Below are 24,156 nucleotides of genomic sequence, written 5' to 3' on the forward strand. Positions count from 1 at the left end.
TTCTGACACACCCATTAGGATGGTTATTACCCAAAAACCAGAAAATAACAAGTGGAGGATATTGAGGAGGATATGGAAACATTGGAACCCTTGTGTAATTGCTGGTAGGAATGCAAAGTGGTGCAGCTGGGAATCTCTAGCAGTTCCTCACCAAGTTAAACATGAATTCATATGATCCAGGAATTCCACATCTGGCTATATATCTAAAAGAATTGAAAGCAGGGACTCAAACAGATACACATACACCCATTTACACAGCAACATTATCCACAATAGCCAAAAGGTGGGAACAACCCTACCAGCCATCAACAGATGACTGGATAAACAAAATGCGGTAACACACACACACACACACACACACACACGTAGTAATACATACAACGGAACATTATTCAGCCATACAAAGGAATGAAGTTCTAATCATGGATGAACCTTGAAAACATTATGCTAGGTGAAATAAACCAGACACAAAGGGACAAATATTATATGATTCTACTTATATGAGGTAGCAGGATGGGCAAATTCATGGAACAGAAAGTGGAATAGAGGTTACCAGAGGCTGGGAGAGTTATTGTTTGATGGGTACAGAGTTTCTATCTAGAATGAGGAAAATGTTCTGGAAACAGTTACACAAGAATGTCAATGTACTGAATGCCAATGAACTCTACACTTGAAAATGGTTTAAATGGCCAAATTTGTTTTATGAAAAATACTTAAAAATTTTTTGAGGTAAGAAATGCCAACACATTTACATTGTTAAGTAATTCACATACTATGGTTTATTTTAACATTTCCTAATCTTTGCTGGTTCATGCTCATCATTTCTTTCATGTGTGCAGAGTTTCTGGGTTCTCTCTGTTATCTTTCAACTGTACTAGATCCACAATTCTAAGATGTGGCTCACTGTCCTGACCCCCTAATTTAAATAAACCATTTTTCCTGAAGCTTAATCCCCAAGTAAAGATGAAAGAAAGGAAGGAGAGCGGAGGAAAGGGAAGAAGGAAGGAAAGAAGGACCACCGACTTGGTAATTTAAGTTTATACAGTGTGTATGTCCCACGGGATTCCCCATGGGACAGTTCATCAGTTTGCCCAAGCTCCTTAGCAGGCCAGGACCCATGAGCCACATTCCATCCATCCTGCCATACTTCATATGTCCCACTCAACAATTCCTTTTGAAAACTATGCAGTAGAATAGTGAACAAAATAGTTCTATGGAACAAAACAGTTCTTCAGATGCTTACTGAATCAAGTCACTACCTGTTTCAAGGCACAGCAGAAATCAGAGATCCACTAATCTCCAAACCATTAAGGAAGCATACACAGCCTATGCAAGGAACACATGGGGCAAATGGTGGTGGCCACATTCTCCCTTTATTATGTAATATAAATCCCATGAACACACTGCAAGTGAACTGCTATTCTCTACCTTTCAACAGCAGTTCTCTGGACTCCAAAATATAGAAAACAGGTAACACTTCACACTAAATGGTTATACTTTATGTCTGGAATTATTAGCAAAAGACCCCCATTATTTATTTTCCAAACCTTGCTGCTGCTGGTGTTTAAGGAAAAGAGCAGGGTAAAGAGAGAGAAGACGTATCTTTTCCCTCGTATTGAGTGAGAAAAGATCATTTTCCTAGCCACATAGTACCTATCATGACCCTATATAAGCAGATGTAATCCTCCTACCGTAACACTTTGGAAACTTTTTTTTTTAATTTTTAATTGTTTTTTTAATGTTTATTTATTTTTGAGAGAGACAGAGTACGAGCAGGGGAGGGGCAGAGAGAGACAGAGAGAGGCAGAATCCGAAGCAAGCTCCAGGCTCTGAGCTGTCAGCACAGAGCCCAATGTGGGGCTCCAACTCATGGACCGCAAGATCATGACCTGAGCTGAAGTCAGATGCTTAACCAACTGAGCCGCCCAGGTGTCCCATTTTGTAAACTCTTTATTCCTGGGTAAATCCGATAGTCCCCTTTGATCCTCACATTCAGAGAGTTTTAAAAATACAGATATTTTAATTAAAATAATTACATTTTACCGAGAATCCTGAGGAGTTAAGAAAAGATACTACATCTCAAAAATGATCTCTCCCTGAAATACAGTTTTGGAGGAAGACACAAGACCTCTCAGAATTTTATTCAATTCCTTTCCAAAGGCTCCTGCCCAACTTTAATCTCTGACCTACAGAAACATATGGGAGCTTACTTAAAACCCTTTGGGATCCAAAAACAAAGACCGTTAAAGCAGGTGTCTGGATCGACGTGAGTTAAACAGGAAGAGCTACTTTTTATTTCTCTTTTTAATTTTTTTAAATCTTTATTTATTTTTGCGACAGAGAAGAGACAAAGTGTGAGCAGGGGAGGGGTAGAGAGAGAGGGAGACACAGAATTCGCAGCAGGCTCCAGGCTCTGAGCTGTCAGCACAGAGCCCAACGTGGGGTTTGAACTCATGAACCGTGAGATCATGACCTGAACCGAAGTCGGATGCTTAACCGACTGAGCCATCCAGGCGCCCCCAGGAAGAGCTACTTTCAGTTTCTAAAAACTATTAACTACAAGATATTAGCGGCCTTCTGAAGCATTGAAACCTGTCAATTAAGTTGTTCAGAGCACAAGAATAAGAGTATGGGACAGTTTTTGACAGAACTAAAGAATGCATTTCTAACCCCAGCCACACTTGGTTACCACTGGCAACAAAATATTCACAAGTTTATACCTGTATCACTGTTTACAGACAACAGGCACGTTGCTATACCCCGTCATTTGATAAAACAAGTTGGTGAAGTAGTTAGGGTACATATTAACATCACTGCCATGTCCTAACCTCTGTCCAACCATTTTTACATTAATAAAAAAAGTCCAGCAAGGATAAGGGATTTATCTGAGGTCATTTAGTAAATGCCTCTGTGCAAACCTATCATTATAGAGACTGTCTCGTTCAGTGCACCTCCAGAAGACTTCTAAATCCACACCTTCAGCCTAAATATGTGAATGCACGAGCCCTACCTTCTGAGAACCAGGTATTTCCATGTTCATTCACATCCCATGACCTCAGACACAACATGTCACCTTCCTATCCAAACATTTCCATTCTGTCAGCAGTACTACCACTCTCAGACATCCAGGCATGGAACACCGATCTCAACCCTCTTTTCTTCCTCCTCAAGTCTTTGTTAAATCATGCCAGTTCTCTTAACAAAGATACACGGACAACTTACCTTGTACCCAGCACACAGGCATCTGTTCATCTTTGCCTTTCCCACTTTCTCAACTCTTACTTGCTCCTCATCGTGTTACATTTACCATTCCAATAGTTGCCCTACAGACCTTCCTGCTGCCCTAGAGACCTTCCCCCTCTCTCCAGTTCTTATGTCCCACTGTATTTTCTCCCTAAACCACCACTTTGTATTAGCATTGTGCTCAAAAATTTTCATCAACTCCCAGAAATGTCTTGGATAATGTTCAAAATACTCAGATATAATGAAACTACCTTTCCAATCCCATCTTCCACTACCATTTTATAACACTAATATTAGCTTGATCTTCCAATTCCATCAAACCCTTGAGGTACACACAATCTCACTTCACTCCACTAGGAATTTCCAACAGTGAGGCTCTGGCCTTTTATGCCTTTGCTCATAATGGCTTTTCTCTTCCTCCTCCTCAATCCCTTGTCTCCACTATCAGATCGTAAAATCTTTGAGAATGACCATCTCTATTTCACAACAGTGCCAAAAGCAATGCCTTTCCCAGGACAGGCATCCAGACAAGAGCTGACGGACAATAAATGGGAAATCCCCTAAGATCACAGGTCTTTCTGGATAAGGAGTCAGAGGTGCAACTTTCTTTATATACAAAAAAGTCAGTCATTTAGTATACAATTGACCCTTGGATCATGGGTTTGAACTGTGTGGGTCTACTTATGCATAAATGTTTTTCAATAAGTACAGTACTGTAAAAGTATGTTCCCTTCTTTATGATTTTAAGAACATTTTTTTCTCCAGCTTACTTTATTGTAAGAATACAGTATATAATATATACAACATACAAAATACGTGTTAATCAATTGTTTATGTTATCGGTAAGGCTTCTTGTCAACAGCAGGCTATTAATAGTTAAATTTTGGGAGAGTCAAAAGTTACACATGGTTTTCAACTGCATGGGAGGGGAAGGTTAGTGCCCCTGACCCACATGATATTCAAGGGCACTGTATATTTATTGATCATCTTTTATGTGCTCTGAAGTTATCTAGTAGCAGCTTGTTAAATGAGTCTTGAATCACTGTAGTGTCATAGAATAAAAATATTTTAAATTGTACTCCTGAATTTTCTTTTACACAACCAGAAAAAGTATTATTTGAATTCCAGTCAATTCTGAAGACCAGAGAGAATTCTTCTTTAGTGAGGAGAGGGAAGAGGAAGGAGTAGGATTAAATTTTATTTAAACCAACTGAATTAAGGCACTGGACTGATACATGTTACACTGTTCTGTCTCTTCCCACTCCCATTTTTAATTAAAACAAGATATTTTTGCAGGTTAAACGCTGAAATTTTAAAGAATCCTTTAGTCTTCTGAGCTCTTCAGCAGAACTACAGTGTAAAAAGGAAACCGCAGGATTAAAGGTTGTAGCATAGAAACAGACAGTGGTGTAAGCAAACACGCTTGAACCATCCTGCAAGATTCCAGCAGAAAAACCATCACAAGACACTCTGGACATACCCTAACAACTTCAGCACTCGTTATCAGCGATCTGGGCTCTTCTTCAAACTTCGTTTCCTCCCTCCTTTCCCAGATTGGACACTTTTCAAAATATATACAATGATTTTGAAATCCTCTTCAAATTCTATTGTGTGAAATGAGCTACACCACTGGCACAAGACTACAGAACAGCAGGTACAGGGGTTATGGGCATAAGGCTACAAAGAGGTTGTGAATAGTTTTTTGCAGTCTTTTCTTTCAACACTGAGAAAGGCTGGCTCTTTGGCTCTAGTACTCCAAAGGCTTGCTCTGTGAGAAGCAAACTCTAGATTCAAAATAAAAGTTTCTGCTTTATGAGTATTTGGAATTTCATTCTAGATTCGTACTTGGCTTCTTTTATTTGTAAATACAAGAATTCCCCATCTCACTTTGCAGGGATTTTGTGATTCACATTAATATGTGCCCTGGCACAAAACAGATAAATAGCTACTCAATAAATTGTGGCTATTTTTTATCCTAAGATTTCTTCCTTGTTATAAAATAATCCTGGGGCGTTGCAGCTACTTAAGGTATAAACCCAAACTCAACTCAGAGTCCTAGATTGTCTAAATTCCACACTTAATGATCACAAAAACTCAACTGCTTGGCACTAGGATGTATAAGGTATACAGAGGCAACACAGATCATTTAACATCCTTGTCCTGGCTTATGAGGGTCAGTGTCAATTATGCTGGTTTAATCAGCAAAAGAATCTTTGGATTTACAAAGTAATTCATAAAGCTGCCAGCTAGTCATCTCTGTACACAATAAAGAGCTGGCAGGGCACCTGGCTGGCTCAGTCGATAGAGTGTGACTCTTGATCTCTGGGTTGTGAGTTTGAGCCCTACAGTGGGTGTAGAGATTACTTAAAAATAAAATAAGGGCAGCTGGGTGACTCAGTCGGTGGAGCTGCCGACTGCGGCTCAGGTCATATCTCACCGTTAGCAAATTCGAGCCCCAAATTGGGCTCCCTGCTGTCAGCACAGCCTGCTTCGGATCTTTTGTCCCCCTCTCTTTCTGCCCCTCCTCCTCCCACCCCCGTGTGCACACGTGCTCTATCAAAAATAAACAGTTAAAATAAAGAAAGAAAAGAAAAGAAAAACACAACACAACAATAAAGAACTGGCAAGTAGGGGTGACTGGGTGGCTCAATCAGTGGAGCATGTGACTCTTGATCTCAGAATTCAAGCTCCACAGTGGGTGTAGAGATCACTTAAAAAAATCTTAAAAAAAAAAAAAAAACTGGCAAGAAAATTACAAGAGGGAAAGGCTTTCTTCAGAGAGATTATAGCTCTAATTGTCCAATTACATACAGTTTATCTTTTTTATAGTTCTATTAGCTTCACCATAGATTATGGGTAACTCAAGAGAATGGACTTAACATTTAAAACTTATCTTTATATCCATAATACCTTACACAGTTCCTAATAAATACAGTTTATATTATAATTGTCTCAATAGGGTTCAGAATAAACCAAAGGAGATGGACTATCTCAATTGCCAGGAAAACAGAACTTTGAATAGAATCAGCCACTATCAAAGAAGTACCAAAAGTAAAAAGAATCTGATCCCACCCTCCCATCAGACACTCAGAATTCTGATAATCCTCCTACCAGAGAAAAGAATGAAATTCATTTATAGTAATTCATTCGTTTTTCACTTGGGAGGTTGGACAACCACAAGTTATTATGCTAAGCTACTAGGGAGCAAGATCCTACCAAGTTCACTCTACCAGGAATATACACAATTTAAAACAAAATACAAAGTTAACTGAAGATTTAAAACAAAGGTCTCGAACTGGAGCCACAAATCAATGCCTACATACGGGTTTTGCTCGGCTCACACAATGAAAATATTAAAATGAAAAAATTAAAATGAAAAAAATTAATTAAAAAAATTTAATTTTAACTACCAGCATTTAAATTGGAAATTTCATATAAAATTTCTGAATCCTGTTAACAAATGCCACTCTCTTGGTCGGGGGGGGGGGAGGGGGGCGGGGGAGTCATTGGGTACATATTTCCAGCAAGATCACTTGAACTGAATCACTCAAACTGAAATGAGTTATCCCTTTAAACTGGCCTATGCTCTCCAGCTTGCTCCAATCTCTACCAATTGCATTTTACAGATGAGGTATCTAAGCTAACACATTGCGAAAAACCACAGCACAAGCAAAAGGCCTGTTTGTGAATACAGTTAACTCCAGGACTTTTACTCGTAAGCATTCTGCAACTGGACCTCCAAATCAAAGATAGTTAATGATAAAAGAAGTATTTCAAAGATCTGCACATGAATGTTTATAGCAGTTTTATTCACAATGGCCTAAAATCTGGAAGCAAACCCAAAATGGATGGACAGATTGTGGTACATCCATACAATAACAAGTACTCAACTGATACTTGAAATGACATGAAATCTCAAAACCATTATGTTAAGGAAAAGCAGACAGACTCAAAAGACAACGCATTCTATGACTGCGTTTAAATGAAATTCCAGGAGGGGCCTTTGGGTAGCTCAGTCAGTTAAAGGTCCCACTTCAGCTCAAGTCACACTCTTGCGGACTGTGGGTTCGACCCCATGTCAGGCTCTGGGCTGACAGCTTGGAGCCTGGAGCCTACTTCAGATTCTGTGTCTCCCTCTCTCTCTGCCCCTCCCCCCTCTGCGCACGCGCACACACTCTCTCTCAAAATAAACATTAACAAATAAATAAATGAAATGAAATTCCAGGAAGAGAAAACTATAGTGATAGGAAGTAAATCAGTGATTGGGGCCAGGGGTGAAGCAGGGTCATGAGGGAACTTTTTGGGAATGTTCTGTTATCATGACTGCAGAGGTAATTAGATGACTGCATACATTTGTCAAAACTAAAAATTAGGTGAACTTTATTTTATGCAAATTATACCTCAATAAAGCTGACTTAAAAAGAGGTGTTTAGAAAATACTATAAAACTACAGAGAAGAGTACTACCATCTCTACTTGGGTAATTTCGGGAAAACGTCAGGAAAAGGTGATATATGAATTGGATCTCATCATAGAATAATTCTAAGGTGCATAAGAGATAGAAAACAAAACCTGTAAGTGATTATATTCTGCATTGTAACCTATCAGAAATGGCATCTCTGAATACAAAGAAAATGCTTCATAAAAGGAAATTCATAGAGATGGATAATCAGTACTTGGATAGGTATCAAAGACAAGTTGATTTCACAAGACTTCCCAAAAGGAAATCAACTCAGACATATATTACTGCTCAAATGCAAAATAAGCAGAAAGAAAATGTGTGAAAGTGTTTTTGTTTTTAAATAAAGCAAAATGAAAAGAAAAAGCAAGAGTCAAAAAAAGGTGAAAAGAAACTCAAAGGGAATAAAGAAAGGGATGCAAGCAAGGAGGTAAAATAAAGGCAAGAGACACATTTGGTCAGAATAAAAGGTATGTTGGTACCGACAAATTGTAAGAGAGAAAGGAGGTATGTTAGACCTTGATGAAGGACTAAAAGAAAAACTAACAACTATGGGGAAAGAGAGCATCTAATCAAAGTCAGAGCTACAGAGAAAACAGACCCAGAGACCTGGCAGTATAGAGCAGGCCCAGGAGAAGTAGAGAACAAGGGGAAAACAAAAAAGCACTTTCCTCCTAAATCTCACCAAGTAGTCTCCTCCCCTTCCATCTATCCCCTCTCCATGACCCTGCCTTAGGCGAAGCCTTCTCATACCCAAGCCTATCCCACAAATTGCATACATCATCTTTCATTTTTTTAAGTAGGCTCTACACCCAACGTGGGGCTTGAACTCTTGAACCCAAGATCAAGAGTCACATTCTCTACCAGCTGAGCCAGCCAGGTGCCCCGCATACCCCTTTTATACCTCCTTGACTGGACTAGAATGCTTCCTTTGCTGGTCTTCAAAACTCAGTTCGGGGGCACCTGGGTGGCTCAGTGGGTTAAGGGTCTGACTTCGGCTCAGGTCATGATCTCACGGTGGTCTGTGGGTTCGGGCCCTGTGTGAGCCGACAGCTCAGAGCCTGGAGCCTGCTTGGGATTCTGTTTCCCTCTCTCTCTGCCCCTCCCCTGCTCACGCGTGCGCACTCTCTCTCTCAAAAATAAGTATTGAAAGAAACCAAACCCAGTTCAAATAGTCCTTTTCCGTGAAGTTTCTCCCACTTTCACAGGCAGTTAGTAGTCCCTCTTCCATATATTCAGAACATGTTGTTCTAAATGCTATCCTGTTGAACTGCAATGTCTGTCTCCTCTATTAGTCTATGAGCAACTCCAGTAGAGCATTCAATAGGAAGGATGAAAACCCTTACTAAAAAGCATTTTAAAAAACTGTGAAGTCTTTTTACAAGTAGGAAATTTTATACATCTTATACATCACAAGTAGGAAGCTAGAAGCCTTGCTCTTTAAAGGAATTCTACAGTGAATCTTTTGAACAAGAGCCCACATGGCCTACCCCTACTTCCTCCCCATACCATAAAGGACCCTTTTGCAAAGTTTTATTTTCTTTTAACTTGCCCATGGTCAACTTTTTTTTTTAATATATTTTTTTAAGTTTATTTATTTTGAGAGAGAGAGAGAGCATTCAAGCAGGGGGGGGGCAGAGAGAGAGAATTCCAAGCAGGCTCCACGCTGTCAGCACAGAGCCTGACACAGGGCTTGATCCACGAACCATGAGATCATGACCTAAGCCAAGATCAAGAGTTGAACACTTAGACTGAGCCATCCAGATGCCCCTTAAAGTTTTATTTTTGTAATGCTTTAAATTTCCAGTGAATGGCAAAAACATAAAGAGAAGGCAAACTGCATCAGGAATAGTGTGTAGTAGTCAAAGAAGGAATTTCCTCTCTGAAATTAAAAAAAAAAAAAAAAGCACCTTAAACCCTCAAAGGCAGAACATCATATACTAAAGAAAATAAGTGTACAAAAAGAATCTGAAGAAAACTGGAGGAGACAAAATCAGCACACTCATAATGCTTTCACAGGGAAACTGTCAAAGTCAACAACACCCAAGGATAAATGAGTAAAACATGACTTTGTAACAAAATATGTAAAAGTGGGTTTGGTGTTAAGAGGACAGAATAGCAGAGGGAAAAAAATGGACAGAATAGCAGGATGATCAGAATTGCTGGGAATCAGTGGGGAGATGAGCGGTTTAGAAAGTCGTTTAGGGAGGAAAGTTCCGTTTTGGAAGAAAGGTCATGAACTGGTGAAAAAGCATGTAAGGCTTGGCTGGCAGTGGAACGGGATGGTACTGCAGTCACCAAGTAGCACTGCAGTCCCCTGCAACAAACTCTGAGTCTAACTGTCCCCACTGGGATGAACCAGACTTAGTAGCAAGAACGATTTCACAGTGCTTCCCCAAGACGAGGAACACTGTTATACAGATGAACAATTATCACAAACCTCTAAGAAATAAGAGGTTCCACTCACATTTGCCAAACACTCAGAGACCAAGTGTGCCAAGAGCTAATGACAAATCCAAAGGACAAGGCACAGGGGTTTTATGTGTGTGCGCGTGCATATCTGTATGCATGCGTCTAGAAGGAATATTCAACAAATTTAACTAATAGAATGTATCTGAAAAAATTTTTTAAGAATTCAAGAGATTTTAAGACATCATCAAAATAGCTTTTACATAAACTTTCTTAAAAGGTCAATTTTTAAGTGAAATTGATGGTGATTAATTCCTCCCTTCCAACTAAGCCCAACATCTCTACCAATAGCAGACTGACTTACTGCCTTCCAGATAAGCAGTCTTTAGCAATTCACTCATTTATTTAAATTTTTTAATGTTTATTTATTTTTGAGAGAGAGAGGGAGAGAGAGAGAGAGAAAGAGAGAGAGAGAGAGAGAGAGAGAGAGAGAGAGAGAGAAAGAGAGAGTACGAGCCGGGGAGGGGCAGAGAGACAGGGAAACAGAGAATCCGAAGCAGGCTCCAGGCTCTGAGCTGTCAGCACAGAGCCTGATGTGGGGCTCAAACCCACGAACTGTGAGATCATGACCTGAGCCGAAGTCGGATGCTTAACCGACTGAGCCACCCAGGCGCCGATTTACTCATTTATTTAAACAGTTCACAAGCACTAAAAGATGTTGGGGACAGGGTGAGGCACTGGGGATATAGAAATAAAGAGGCAGACTCTGATCTCAAGTTGCTCACCAGGTAGATGAGATAAATGAGTAGATAAATACTGTAGAGTAGAACAAGTACTAATAAAGATAAATTGAGAGGCAATTAAACTATGAGGAAAAAAAACCGAAGAGAGATTTGAGAGGTGGTTCCAAGCAGCTGGAAGTATTAGCATATTCAAAGTAGAAAAGCTTGGGAATACAGTAACTGACACTTTCCCAATCCCACTGTGAGACAGAAAATATTAATCTCTCCCATCACAAATTAATAAACTGGATTAGCCACAGTCACCCAGGCAAACAGTAGGTTAACTAGAAAAAAGATTATAGGCCACATGATGCTTATCAGTTTTAAGAGATCAATATATTCTCCTTTCTCAGCTGTCATGCTCGCACTTGAAATCCAGTTCAAGTCAACAAAACTGGAGAAATACTACACAGAAACTAAGCAAAAAGCCACCCATGAGAAAATTAAGTATATGCCTGTGTAGTATTTTTACGTTTTGGCATCTCGGCTTCAGTGGGCACTTAGCACCACTTGACGTTTTCCAAGGAAGGGAAGGGGTAGCAATCTGTACGTTTTGGGGTCTTGTGTGAAAAAGTACCCAACCCTATTTCGGTAATTTCACAAACATCTCAGGCAATGGCACTATCAGTGTGGCTTCTAAATTAACTGCATGATGTATATAAGAGCCAAGTGTGTGGACGATTCACTGACATCTCTTCAAACAGCTATACACAGTTTTATTAGGCATGATAACCTAAATGCACTTTTAGGTATCAACAGGACCATACTCTCGACTGTATTAAGGTTCTTAGGTATCATATCTTAAAAAGCAATGTTTTCAATCAGAATGCATCTCTAAAATAAATAGGACTTAATATTCCAACATTTGCTTTAAAATGTCTTTTCAGGAAAACATCTATCCACAAATGATATAAAAATATAGAATACAATGCTCCCATGTGCTCTTATTCTAAAAGTTCTTCAAGAGATACGTACATTCTACAAGTGTTCCAATTACTACTTTTGATGCATGTTCATATATGCTGCAATATCTAGACATGTAAGTAATTAAAACCCAGTGACTGATATCTTAGAACAGAGGTTGACAAACTACAACCTTCAACCACAACCGGCTCGTGTAAATAAATCTTATTACAATACAGCCCCAAACAAATTGTCTATGGCTGTTCATGCAATTTGCAGAGCTGAGTAGTTGGGACAGAGACTACATGGCCCACGAAGCCTACGTATTTACTATTTGACCCTGAACAGAAAAAGTCTGTCAACCCCTATCTTAAAATCATCAGACTAATGACCTGACAAATTATGTCGCCTAAGAGTTTACCTGGCCTGGATGATGAACTACTGAATGCAATGAAAGAGAATTCTTCCCCAAAACATCCAAGTCAAAACCCACAGGGAAGCAAACCTCTGCTGATTCATTCCAAGTCATATAATTGTCAATCGTGACTAAAAACTAAACTTTCAAAGCAAATGGTGGATTCAACTCTTAATCTTTTAAAACCTGTGTTACATTAATAGAATAAACATACAAACTTACTGACTTTCACTGTCACTTGTATAGTTAACCACCACCAGGGAACCATGCAAGTTATTCTTTTACTCCTTAAGCTGGCATCCAAGAGCCCACACACAGTGAACCAGTAAACAAAGTAGGCCATAATCTTTCTAACTTTGCTTTCACCTGTCACGACAGAGAATGGGATGGTAAGTGGAACGTCCAAAATCTCTTCTTCTGGATGTATTCAGCCTCTTCTATGCTTACTAGTCTAAAAATCCCAAAGTTGGTATGTAAGTCATAGGGAAGAATTACAGTCAAGTAAGTCCTGCTGGATCTATTTGCCATTCTTCATTTATTTTATCTAAGTAAGCACTAGGCCCAATGTAGCGCTTGAACCTGACCCCGAGATCAAAAGAGGCATGATCTACCCACTGATCTAGCCAGGCACCCCTCTTTATGCCATTCTTCAAATAAGAAAAAAAAAAAAAGCTAATACTTTTTTTTCTATAAAAGTTGTATTTAAGAACTGACGTCTGTTAAAAAATCAGGGATTACATTTTTACATATCATTCTTAACAGTACTGAGTCTACCATGTCCAATTAATACAGAAATTGACAAATCATTTATTTACCGATTATTATTATTCTCCAGTTACAATAGGAGACAACGCCTATTCGTAAATACAGACAACTCTTGAATAGCCTCTGCCTGATACCCGAAGTGTTTAACCAAAGATGCATCAACACGCAGCCTGGTACCCTCGACAATACCAGTGCAGTTACAGGTTGTAAGGTGACGTGAACATAAAGCTGAATCAAGCATTTAATAAGGCGACGGGATGCCAAAATAACCAGGAAACAAAGTAAAATAACTGATTTTCTAACTACTCATACCATCTCCCCCCTTCGTCTTTGGTGCTTTCCTAGCTATTTTGGATAAAAAGAAAACGGGGGGAAATATTTAACAGTACAATCAAGTGACAACCAGTTTACCACAGATGACCAGATTTACACAAAAGTCTTCTCTTCTGCTTTTTAAAAAGGAAGTTAAGTCAGATCTTGATCCTATTCCTCACCTGCAGGATATTCAGAAGACAAACTCCTAAAGAGCCTTCAAATGTAAATAATTTTCTGAAGGCTGTTTTCTCATGAAATTGATTCACGTGAGCTACGGATTTATGTTAGCAGGAGGGGCAAATTACTCCTAAGACTGGACAAGCAAGTGCGGGGGCGATCTTCAGAAGGTACCCTGATGAAAACATGGAAACCCCACCCAGCTCTTAACTTTCTCGGCTTTTTCTAGTCCCGGCTTCTGTGCAAAATCCAGAGAAGCAGAACTTCCTCCTCACTGCCTGCCTCTATCTGAGGCCTTGTGCCGAAATTCAGACCGCTAGTTATCCAAGTACCTTCTTAAGGTAGTCGTAAGGCTCAAGCCCGCTCAGAAAACAGCAAAAAGGTTTGCTTTCTTGGATTAGAAGAGAGCAATTACAGGGTTTGGCGGCCGTGTTTGTCAGGAAGGGTAGGGCAGAGAAAGAGGGAGAATCCAGAGATTGAGCTCCATCTAGTCCCAGGAACCACCCCCATGGGCGGCTAGACTGCCCTCGGTACTTCCCTGCCTCCTCTGCTCGGGAGGGGAGAGCGGTGGGTCGGGGTCTGGCTCCCCTGAGCTACTTCCTGGTCCGATCGGACTCGCCTTCGGACACCCGAAACGCCCCCGGCCCGGCTCCCTCGCCCTTTGCCCTGTCTCCTCCCCTCTCAGTGACCCACCACCACCGGTCCCCTCCCATCTAACATGGCCGCCCCACCCGGCCCACCCCCGGCACAGCCTAACAAACTAGGGGGGTTCCGCGGCACCGCCTCCCCCAAGCCCATTGGCGCGGCTGTCTCCGTCCGCCTGCCCCATTGGGCCGAACGGCCTGCCACTCCGCGCTGAGGGCTCCGCCTACGAGCCGCTTCAAGCTGCTTTGAGAAGACATATAAACAAATCCCGGGAGGGAGGCCCCTCTCGCCCGTCTCTGGGGCGGAGACGGGAAGGGGGAGCGGCTACCCCAGAGACACCCCTGCCTGGAGCCCCCCCACCTCCAGCTCGCGCTTCCTAGTCTCTTGCCTGCACGGTTCCAACCTTAGTGGACCCGGCCCTTCCTCACACGCCCCTCTCTCTCCTCCCCCTCCAGCCTCGCCTCCCCTCCCTTCTCCGGCCCCTCCCACCCGCTCGCTTCTCTGACAGGCCGGTTGCCGGCAGCCACGGCCCCGGGCTTGGAGGCAACAGTGAAGGGCCGGGCGGCCTGGCAGGACAGACGCCTGGAGCTGCCCACCCCCGGTCTACCCTGCCGCCCACCCGTGGGTCCCCTCTACCGCCGCCCCGCGCTTTTATATAACCGTCCCGGGCCGGGGGTGGGGGAGGGGAACCGGGGACCCCGTGACCGGCAGGCGGCAGCCTGAAGCTCGCGCGCCCCCAGACTCGGCCCTGGTCCCGGCCCCCGCCCCGCGCCGGCCCGGCTCAGAGCCCCGGCGCTGCTGCCTCGTAGGCCAGCGGCCCTCCTCCGCCCCTCGCCTGGCTAGTCCTCCAGCCCAGACCCCTGTGGGATCTGGGCGGAGGGCAACGGAGCTCACCTGTGCGTGTGGGGGCGGCTCAGGGGCTCGGTCCGGTTCCGCTGCAGGGGCCGCGGCCCCTCTCCATGCTGCCTCGGTTTGTTTTGTTTATGTCCTTCCTGACGGGTTCCCGGAAATCGCGTGACTCGCCCCCCTCACGTGGGCCGCGGCGAGGAGGAGGAGGGAGGCGGGGGCCCGCCGGCCTCGGGCCAATCGCGAGACGCTCTGCAGCCGGGCCAATCAGGAGCTCGGCCCGGCAGGGCACCCCTGTCACATGACGCCGGAGGGGCGGATTGCCGGGAAAAACCAGGAAGAGGGGGCGGAGCGGGGGCTTGGCGCCTGCCACTGCTGCGTGGGCGTGGGCCGACTTTGATACCCAGCCACACTCACGTTTGTAGGGGAGGTTCATTTACAATGACTTTCCCATCCAGCGTTTTATCTGATCTCACAGCTACACGGTGAGGCCTGAATATACGTATACTCGTTTATATTTATGTTTATGCCAATTTGCATTTACATTCGAAATTCAGTGAAACTTGAAGGGGGCTCCGGGACCATAGGGGCATAAGCTTAGGAGAGGAATTGTATCGACTGTTTTAGGTATGTCCTCCACATCTGAACCTCTTAATTTGCTGAGACTGACCTTCCCTTTAGTCTTTCGTTCATTCAACTAATATTTATTGCGTACGTAAGCCCCAGACACTGGGATCAACTATATTGCGTGCACATTTGAGAGAGAATACCTGTACACGACTGTACAAACAGGATGCTAACTAGAAGCGCCTACACAAACCTTCATAACACATGTGCCTGAGGTTTTCTTGTGCTCCCTAATCCTGTTGATAACAATAGCGACCTGAACGTGTACTGTGTGGTGGGCTCATCATCTCATTTAGTTCACCCTACAGGGACGCGCAATGGTAATATACACATTTTTGCAGAGGGGGAAATTAGGGCTCAGTGGGATTACTTGCTCAAGGTCAGGCAGCTAGTAAATGAACCAGCTGGGTCCGGAACCCAGATCTGTTACCATAGCCTGTGCTTCCAGACTCCTCTTTATACTTCTTAAGGGCACAGAATTTATCTTCTGAGCACAGAACAGAAATAAAACTTTAGTAGCCATGGAGAAAGGAGGATAGGAGAACAGAAATGCTTGGCCAGATTCCCTCAGGCTGCCATGTTTCTCTTAGGAATAATTGCCTTAGAAAATGTGGCTCCTCTTTGCACAGACCTAGGAAAGAAGTATAATGTCAATGTCAAAACCACGGACTTTGTAATTGAAAGACTTCTAAAGATCATAAACTTCAAGAGGGCAGGGACTAGCCCGGTTGTTTTACTCTACCTTTCATGACATAGACAGTCATTAAATACTTGTTGAATAACATGCTGGATTTGAATCCCTGCCTCTACCATATGTGAACCAGCACATTATTTAACTTCTGTGAGCTTCCTCTGTAAGTACCTCATGGGGTTGTGAGAAGTGAGTGGAAAAATTCAGGAGGTACTTACCACAGTGCTTCGCATATGGTGAACAGTTAATGAACGGTAGTATTATCAGATTGTTTCAAAGACATCATTTAGAAGATGTACTGTAAACTAAATAGCAAGTAAGGGTAACTCTAGACTTTAGCAGTTTAACAGCCACTAAAATAATACCTTTGTAAACAATATTAATAGGTGGGCATACGTAGATACCTAAGGGGAAAGTAAATCTCACCTCTGTATCCTTCAAAATACTTTAGGGTCTCAATGCCCAGTGAAGAAATAAGTCTTTTCCCTACTGCACAGGAAGTAGCAGGATTGTAATTATTTTTTTTAAGTCTAACATACCACATTCTAATTTTCCATATCAACTGGAGTTTAAAATTGAAGCATCAATAGAAAAACTGGCTTGGGAAATTTGGGCCAGTTTCCTCTCACTTGTTCACATTTTGATTCATGTATTAAATCTCCATGGAACACATCACAGACTATCCTTTCACGTAATACTATGTTTGGAAAAACTCCAGCTGATGGTTAGCTCTTCCATTGTTCCACTGCCCTTTTGACACATCATTTTCACACTTCTGCTGGGCAACAGTTCGCTGGGATCAAGGAGCAGCCTGATTCTTCTAGCACGGGGCTCTGCCATTGAAGGGGTTCACTAGTGAGTTACATTGGATTCCCGACTTTGCATCTTCCCTTGTCTTGGAAAGGACAGTTTTGACTGACAGAGACATCACGGTTTGTTAATGACCATATCTTGCTCTGAAGTGAATGAAATCACTGACTGCTAATTGATTTGTGTTTCTCTGGGTTTTATCCTGCCAGATTGTGCCACAATCAAAATTGGCAGGAAGTTGGGACTCTGGAATAGCATTGGCTTGAGGCTCAGGAGCCTCTTGTTCTAGCCACAAAGTAGAAACCAACTGCCATCACCACTTCTCAAGTGCTTAACCTTGCTTCTGCAGAATCATTTACATAACCCTAGTCAAAAAAAAAATATATATATATATTTTTTTTTTTTACACAAACATGACACAATGGGGGACACAATGCAATACTTAGAGGACTCCGCTGAACTCTTAAAAATAAATTATTTATTTTTTGATTAGGTAACATATACACAGCACAAAATTCAAAAGGTACAAAAAGGTATTCAGTGAATAGTAAATCTTTCCCCTACCCCTGTTCCCTGGCCATTCGTTTTCCCCTCTTAGAAGCAAGCACAAATGCCCATGCTCTGTGTAACCTACCAGTGATATTTTTTTTTGGATATGCTGACATTTCACCCACTTTAAACCTTAATGTATTTGAAACATTGTTCTTGGACCCAAGACTTCAATTTGAGCCCACTTACTATAGGATCCAAGGTGAGGGGCTGGACCTCTCTGGGTTCCGATTTTCTCCTGAAAATAATTAAAATAATTTAAATGGTTGCCACGGGTCCTAGCTTGACTTACGACCTAAAGTTTGCAATTCTTCATTCGAGCACAGACTGAGCCCTGCCTGCTGATTATGTACATATTTAAATGAGTGTTATCCTTTTGAGTCTAAGTATTTTCTTTCCAGGCCCCTGTGGACCTGTATGATACCTGAAGATTTCACAGCTTCAGAAGTGCGATTGATTAACTCAAAGCTGGAAGATCTCCAGGAAAAGCTGTGTCCTTCTCGCACTTTTAAAAACTGATTTTATTCCTGAGGACACTGGAGCATTGCTGAGGGTGAATCTAAAAAATACTAATTGATGGTTGGCAATCGGCACCCGTCCCTCCTTTACTTCTCCTAAAAAACATTCTTTGGGGGAAGAAGAGTTCAGTTCTTCCCCTGGCCTAAACCTCTCAGTAGGATGCAGTATTCTTTATGTGACAGCTCTGAGCTTTGGTTTCTTCTCCCAGAAAGCCCCCAATTCTGTGCCAAGGCTCTTCTCCACTCTATCTGTTACTTCTTTACCCTGATTCCTCACTCCCCATATGGAGAACCAGGCCTACCATGGGATAGGAGCTTAATAACCCCTTATGGTCCAAATCCTATTTATCCTCCGTGGCTCAAGATCCCATATCTTTTAAGTCTGTTTCTACCTTATCTACTACTGCCCTCATTAATACCCTTTCCTCTACCACCCAAATGAGCACTTAATATACTTATTGCTTTGTACTATTCATATCATGTGTTATTATGTCCTCAATTAAATCGAGGCGCATACATTTGCAGCAATTTGTGGATGGAACTGGAGGGTATTATGCTAAGTGAAATAAATCAGTCAGAGAAAGATAGATATCATATGTTTTCATTCCTATGTGGATCATGAGAAACCTAACAGAAGACCATGGGGGAAGGGAAGGGGAAAAAAATAGTTACAACAGAGAGGGAGGGAGGCAAACCATAGGAGACTCTTAAATACAGAGAACAAACTGAGGGTGGATGGGGGTGGGGGAGAGGGGAAAGTGGGCGATGAGCATTGAGGAGGGCACTTGTTGGGATGAGCACTGGGTGTTGTACGTAAGCCAATTTGACAATAAATTATATTTAAAAACATAAGTTAAAAAAAATAAACCAAGTGGCATAAACACTAATATGTCCTTGAATTAGGGAGAATGCAAAGCACGTCACTAGACAGCATAGTCAATCAAGCCTGTGCTTAGTGGTGAGTAGGGGAAGAGAAGAGAGAGAAATAAAATGACAAGTTGAGCGTCTCATGTGTGCGTGAAGACACAGTCCTCGTCCTGGAGGAACCCAGAACCTGAAGGAGACTGACATGAAAAGCTTCCAATAACAACAACAGAGTTTATAACAGGGGAGGCCGCGGTGCAGGGGTTAACAACAAGATACCTATGTGTTTCAGGGCCACTTTCTTGCTAACGTATTGGGGCAAGGCACAAACTAAGCTGACTGTTCCTTGATTTCTGGCATAACTTCCCTCAGGTTGATTTTGAAAATCAAATGCAGAACCTGATGCATAATGGTGCTCCACAGTGTTGGCTCTCCCCTCCTCCACCTTCTAGGGAGGAATGTGACCAGAAGCTTCTTAGAAGAGAAGCAGCAGCAAAGGGAAAGTAGCCTGGCAAGAGAAGGCAGCCAGCAACTCAGACTGTTTGGTGATCCCGTTATCTTCCAAGGCGGCATTCCTGTCAAAATTGTTTTGTCTGTTCCACTAAGACTGAAAACTTCTAGGACAACTAGCAGTTCCTGTGGGATTTTGTTTTTTGCTTTGGTTTGGTTTTTTTGTCAGCACTGAGCTGAACATACATTGTTAGTATCAGCAACTCTAACTGATAGCAAACCAGGAAGCCAGAGAGTGAGAACAATCTAGCATTTGTTGTAGGAAAGATTCCCAAAGGACAGGTACAACAAGACATTCTTCTTGGTGAGGCCCGAAGTAGGCCGATAAAAACAGCAAGTGGAGGAACAGATTGATAAGCAGCAGGAACCAAGACCTGTAACTCTGATAATAGATTGCTGAGCTATGGATGGAAGTGTGCTCCGAAAGCCTCAATCCAGTGTAAAACTATGAAGCTGGATTTCCACATCCAGGAAGTGAACAGTCCAGAGAGGTTGCTAGAAGACAGAAATAAATAAGAATAAAAAGTTCAGAGAACTATGGGTGAAGTGGGGGAGGGGGGGGTCCTGTGTATCCCAGGTTTTTTTGTTTTCCCTGCAAATTCGCAATGTCATAAATTTCCCTGGTGTGACAGCAACACCAGGGAAGGTACCACCAGTGTTTTCACCCTGGCCTCACAGGGTCCAGCCCGGGAGTGAAATGTGTAAAAGAAATGGGTGGCACCCTCTACACCTGTTCTTACACACCAGTCGCAGCAAGACATAAAGCACGTTAACAAACCTGAATGCCAACTGCAGGTACTATCCTGTTAGGAGGGGAAGTACCAGGGGGAAGATGCATGCCTTGGCCCCCATACCTCAGTGCCCACCTAGGCCCCTGCAGGGTGCCTGCCTTTCCATATAGACCCTGAGGACATCTTAGCAACCTGGTCAGCCCACCCATCGTCACTCAGGCTAAAGCCAGGATCATGGCTGCAGGAGTCCTGATGACCTGGCCACAGCTCTTCCCTGGTGCCCCTATAACCAGTCAGCTCGACATGAGGGGGCTTCTTGCCCACTATCCAAGCATCTCTTCCCAGCATGGCAAAACAAGGGAGTCACCTTTGGGAAAACTGGGAGTCGAGGTGGAGACTGAAGTGAGATTAGGACAAAGTAGGGGGCAGTTTTCCTCTCCTTCTAAAAAAGGAAGTAATAACAGTAAGCGGCCCCTGTAAACACCACGGGAGAAAAGAGGACCAGATTGGCGGTCTTTTCTCCCGCCTGGGGGTTGGGGGGACACAGAGGAGTTGAGACTATTAGAAAGGGGAGAGATGTGCGATACTGCTCTTTGCCCTGTCCTGCCCCAGTTACAGTCTGGTGAAGGGTAAAGTCCTTAGGGCCTGGCACACAGTAGGCACCAGGGAAGGATCAGCTATTGTTGGTATTATTTTCTTAAGTAAACTCTTTGCCCAACATGGGGCTCAAACCCATAACCCTGAGATCAAGAGTCGTATGCTCCACCAACTGGGCCAGCCAGGTGCCCCTACTGTTGATAGTACCTAGTAATAGTGGTTCTGAACTTTTCCAGAGGTCTCATGAAAGCCATATACTTGCTCCCTGGAAAAACACAGACAAGTGTACATGCACCTAATTTTGCGAATTTCAGGTGGTAGCCTCTGGGTGAAACTGGCTAAGTCACGTAACCGCAGTATCCCCAACTGTAAAATAGGAATATGTCCCACTTATTCATAGGATAAGGTATGTGAGGAAGCTGGAGGGGAGGGCGGTGCTGACTGCTGTCCAAGCCAAGGCGGCATTTACCATGGGTGCCCTTTAGATTCCTCTTCTTTCTCTGCCCACCACTTAAGAGAGGATGCTCCTAGCCTCCAGCCCAGACTGCGTCTCTGCTCACTCTACATGCTCTTCCTGGCCCTCGTAGCCACACTCACAGGTTCAGTTATCTCCATGCTGGTGCCCCACACCCCCACCTACAGCCCGGGTTTCCTGCTCAACTTCCAGAGCCACATAACAATTGCCCACTGGGTATCTGCACGTGCATACCTCTGGTGCCGGCAAATTCCATCTGTCTACAACTAAACTCCTCACTGCCCTCATCTCAGTGAAAGGTTCCAATGTCCACCCAGCGGGGAACCTGGACTCCTTCCTGTCCCTTAATTACCCCCACCCCTAACATCCAATCAGTCACCCACCTGCATATGCTAGTAAATATGCGCTAGCCCCCAAAACACTACTTCTCTGACTCCATTTCATTCCTGTTACCATAACCCAGGATACTTCTCTCTCGCAGACTCTTGAAACAGCGGCATCAGTCGTTGGCCTAGCTCTTAATCATCCTTTGAGTTTACCCTTAAAGGTCACTTCCTTCAAGAAGCCTCCCGCTACCAGTGTTTCTAGTGCTCTTACCCAGCAACCAGTCCGTCCTAAGGCACAGGACCTGGCTACCTCGGGCTCCACCCACCAGGGACACCCAGTGCCAGTTGTCACCCTGCTGAATTCTAAGCTCCAGGAGCCCAGGGGGAGTCTCCTGCTTCCCACTGTTCTGAGCAGCTAACATCGGGACAAAGAACAGGAGCTGGAAAATACCTGTTGAGTGTTGCTGAGAAGCTTTTGTGGCTTGCACAGTCACACTTAGCTTCTCAACTCCGGCTTCCTCAAATACATCGCCTACTTTTACAAAACATCTGCTCTGCTTGTTCTGTTTTGGAGTGGCAACCCACAGTGTAGTACCACACTTTGGACAGTGTAAAGAAACTATGGAAACCATGTCAGAATCCTGACTGGATTCACGTGGGTAGCAGTATTAGTCGTTGAGCATCCTCAGCCACTAGAATACTCCCGTTTTACGGCTGGCTGGGGGGGGGGGGGTGGTGGTGGTGGTGGTGGTGGTGGTGAGTATTGGGGGGGGAAATGGGCCAACACATTTCAAAAGGAGGAGGTTTTAACTGAAGCGGTGACACAGCCTGAATAAAAGACTTGCTTGGAGCACTTGGGAGGGAAAGAACAGTGGGGCTTATTCTAACGCATGTGGGACCCCAGAACATTAATACCCCAGGCTTCTACTTTTCTATGTGGGCAGAATCGAAATCAATGCTCCCCTTTCATTTCACCATGCTGTCACTGTGAACACCTATACAAAAGGAGGCCAGAATTTTATAAGCTGAATGCTCTGTACTTTGTCCGGCACAATGGAAACAGTTAATCAGAATTGCTGTGTGAACTTGCTGATTTTTATTGATTCAGAATAGCTTCAGTGTTTTAATAGAGCTAGTTGACTTCATTTCCCCTGACCCTGAATTGCTCTCAAAGAAAAAAAAAAGTGGGTGTGTTATATAATGTTTGAAGGAAGTACTAACACTATTTTGACAATGGTCCCCTCCAAAATGCCTTCCCTCTTACCCCCGATTATGAAGTAATACCATGCTCTTTTTGGAAAATATACAAAGCCATAAAAGAAATAATCATTATCAACATTTTGGTCTGTTTCTCACCAGGCTTTTTGCTATGTACAGAAGTTAAAAATCCTTTTTCTCTTAATATTCTATTATCTTTTGTTATTAAAATAATTGTTATTGTTTTTTACTCAAGTATTACCTTTTCATAGGAGAACATGCTAAAAAGGAAAAAGAAAATTTTAATCACTTGTGATTCCCATCCAGAAGCAATGCTAGTAGTTTTCTCTTTTCAATCTCATTTCTAGGCATATGTTCCAGAAAAAAAGAAATTAATTCCATCCATTCAACTGTTGAGAAGAAGTTGAAATAAAGGGGCAAGAAAAAAAAATACATAACTTTTGCCTAAGAGCCCATCTTCATTTTAAACACATTTGTTCTCTAGGGGCACCTGGGTGGCTCAGTCAGTTAAGCGGCTGATTTCGGCTCAGGTCATGATCTCATGGTTCATGGGTTCGAGCCCCACATCAGGCTCTGTGCTGACCGCTCAGAGCCTGGAACCTGCTTCGGATTCTGTGTGTCTCTCTCTCTGCCCCTCCCCTGCTGGCGTGCTGTCTCTCTCTCTCTCTCTCTCTCTCTCTCTCTCTCTCTCTCTCTCTCTCTCAAAAATGAATAAAACGTTAAAAAAAAAACATTTGTTCTCTGAACAGGAGGGAGCAAGGATAGGGTGGTGAACCCATTCTAAAATGCCTAAATATGTATTTTAAGATATAATTTAAATATAGTTAATAAAAGAGCAATTGACTCTTCAAATTTTTGGAAAAGGAAATCCAGGGTCAAATCTCCCATGAGTCCAAGCACTGTTGTTAAAAAACTGCCCAGAAGAAATGCACAAAATGGTGCTATATCTGAAGCAATGTCAAAATAACATATGATAAAATTTTGTTGGGTCAGTAATAAGGATATAGACATCATTCTATGTTGAAAGAAAACAAGGAAAACATTGTTAAAAGCAACCAGTGCCCCTCAGATTACATCTTCAAATCATGCTGGAAATACTCCTGTCCTGGCAGAAGGGCTCATAGAACTCGCGTAGAATCTGGAAGGGCAAGAAGGATGTGGTCCAGACACTTACGCTATGATGGTTTCTAAGAGATCTATCTCCCTGCTGAGAGCTCACGCCTGGAGCCTGGAGCATGCCTTTTCTTTTTCTATGACCCAAGCACAAATGACTAATCAAAAG

At 43.0% G+C, this 24,156-nt stretch overlaps 1 protein-coding gene across 2 annotated transcripts in view; it reads right to left on the minus strand.

Moving 5' to 3' along the window:
• Positions 1-15,123, minus strand: part of CREBRF (CREB3 regulatory factor) — a 55,364-nt gene extending 40,241 nt beyond the window's left edge. Inside the window, exon 1 of one of the 2 annotated variants that reach the window (XM_042992152.1) lies at positions 15,007-15,123. The gene's annotated coding sequence lies outside the window, so the exon portion shown is untranslated. Of the gene's footprint in view, positions 1-13,469; positions 14,123-15,006 lie in introns of those variants that run through there. The other variant, XM_007082793.3, reaches the window with a different exon arrangement.
• Positions 15,124-24,156: the final 9,033 nt, after the last annotated feature.

This window comes from Panthera tigris, chromosome A1 (assembly GCF_018350195.1).
Source record: "Panthera tigris isolate Pti1 chromosome A1, P.tigris_Pti1_mat1.1, whole genome shotgun sequence".
Lineage (NCBI taxonomy): Eukaryota > Metazoa > Chordata > Mammalia > Carnivora > Felidae > Panthera > Panthera tigris.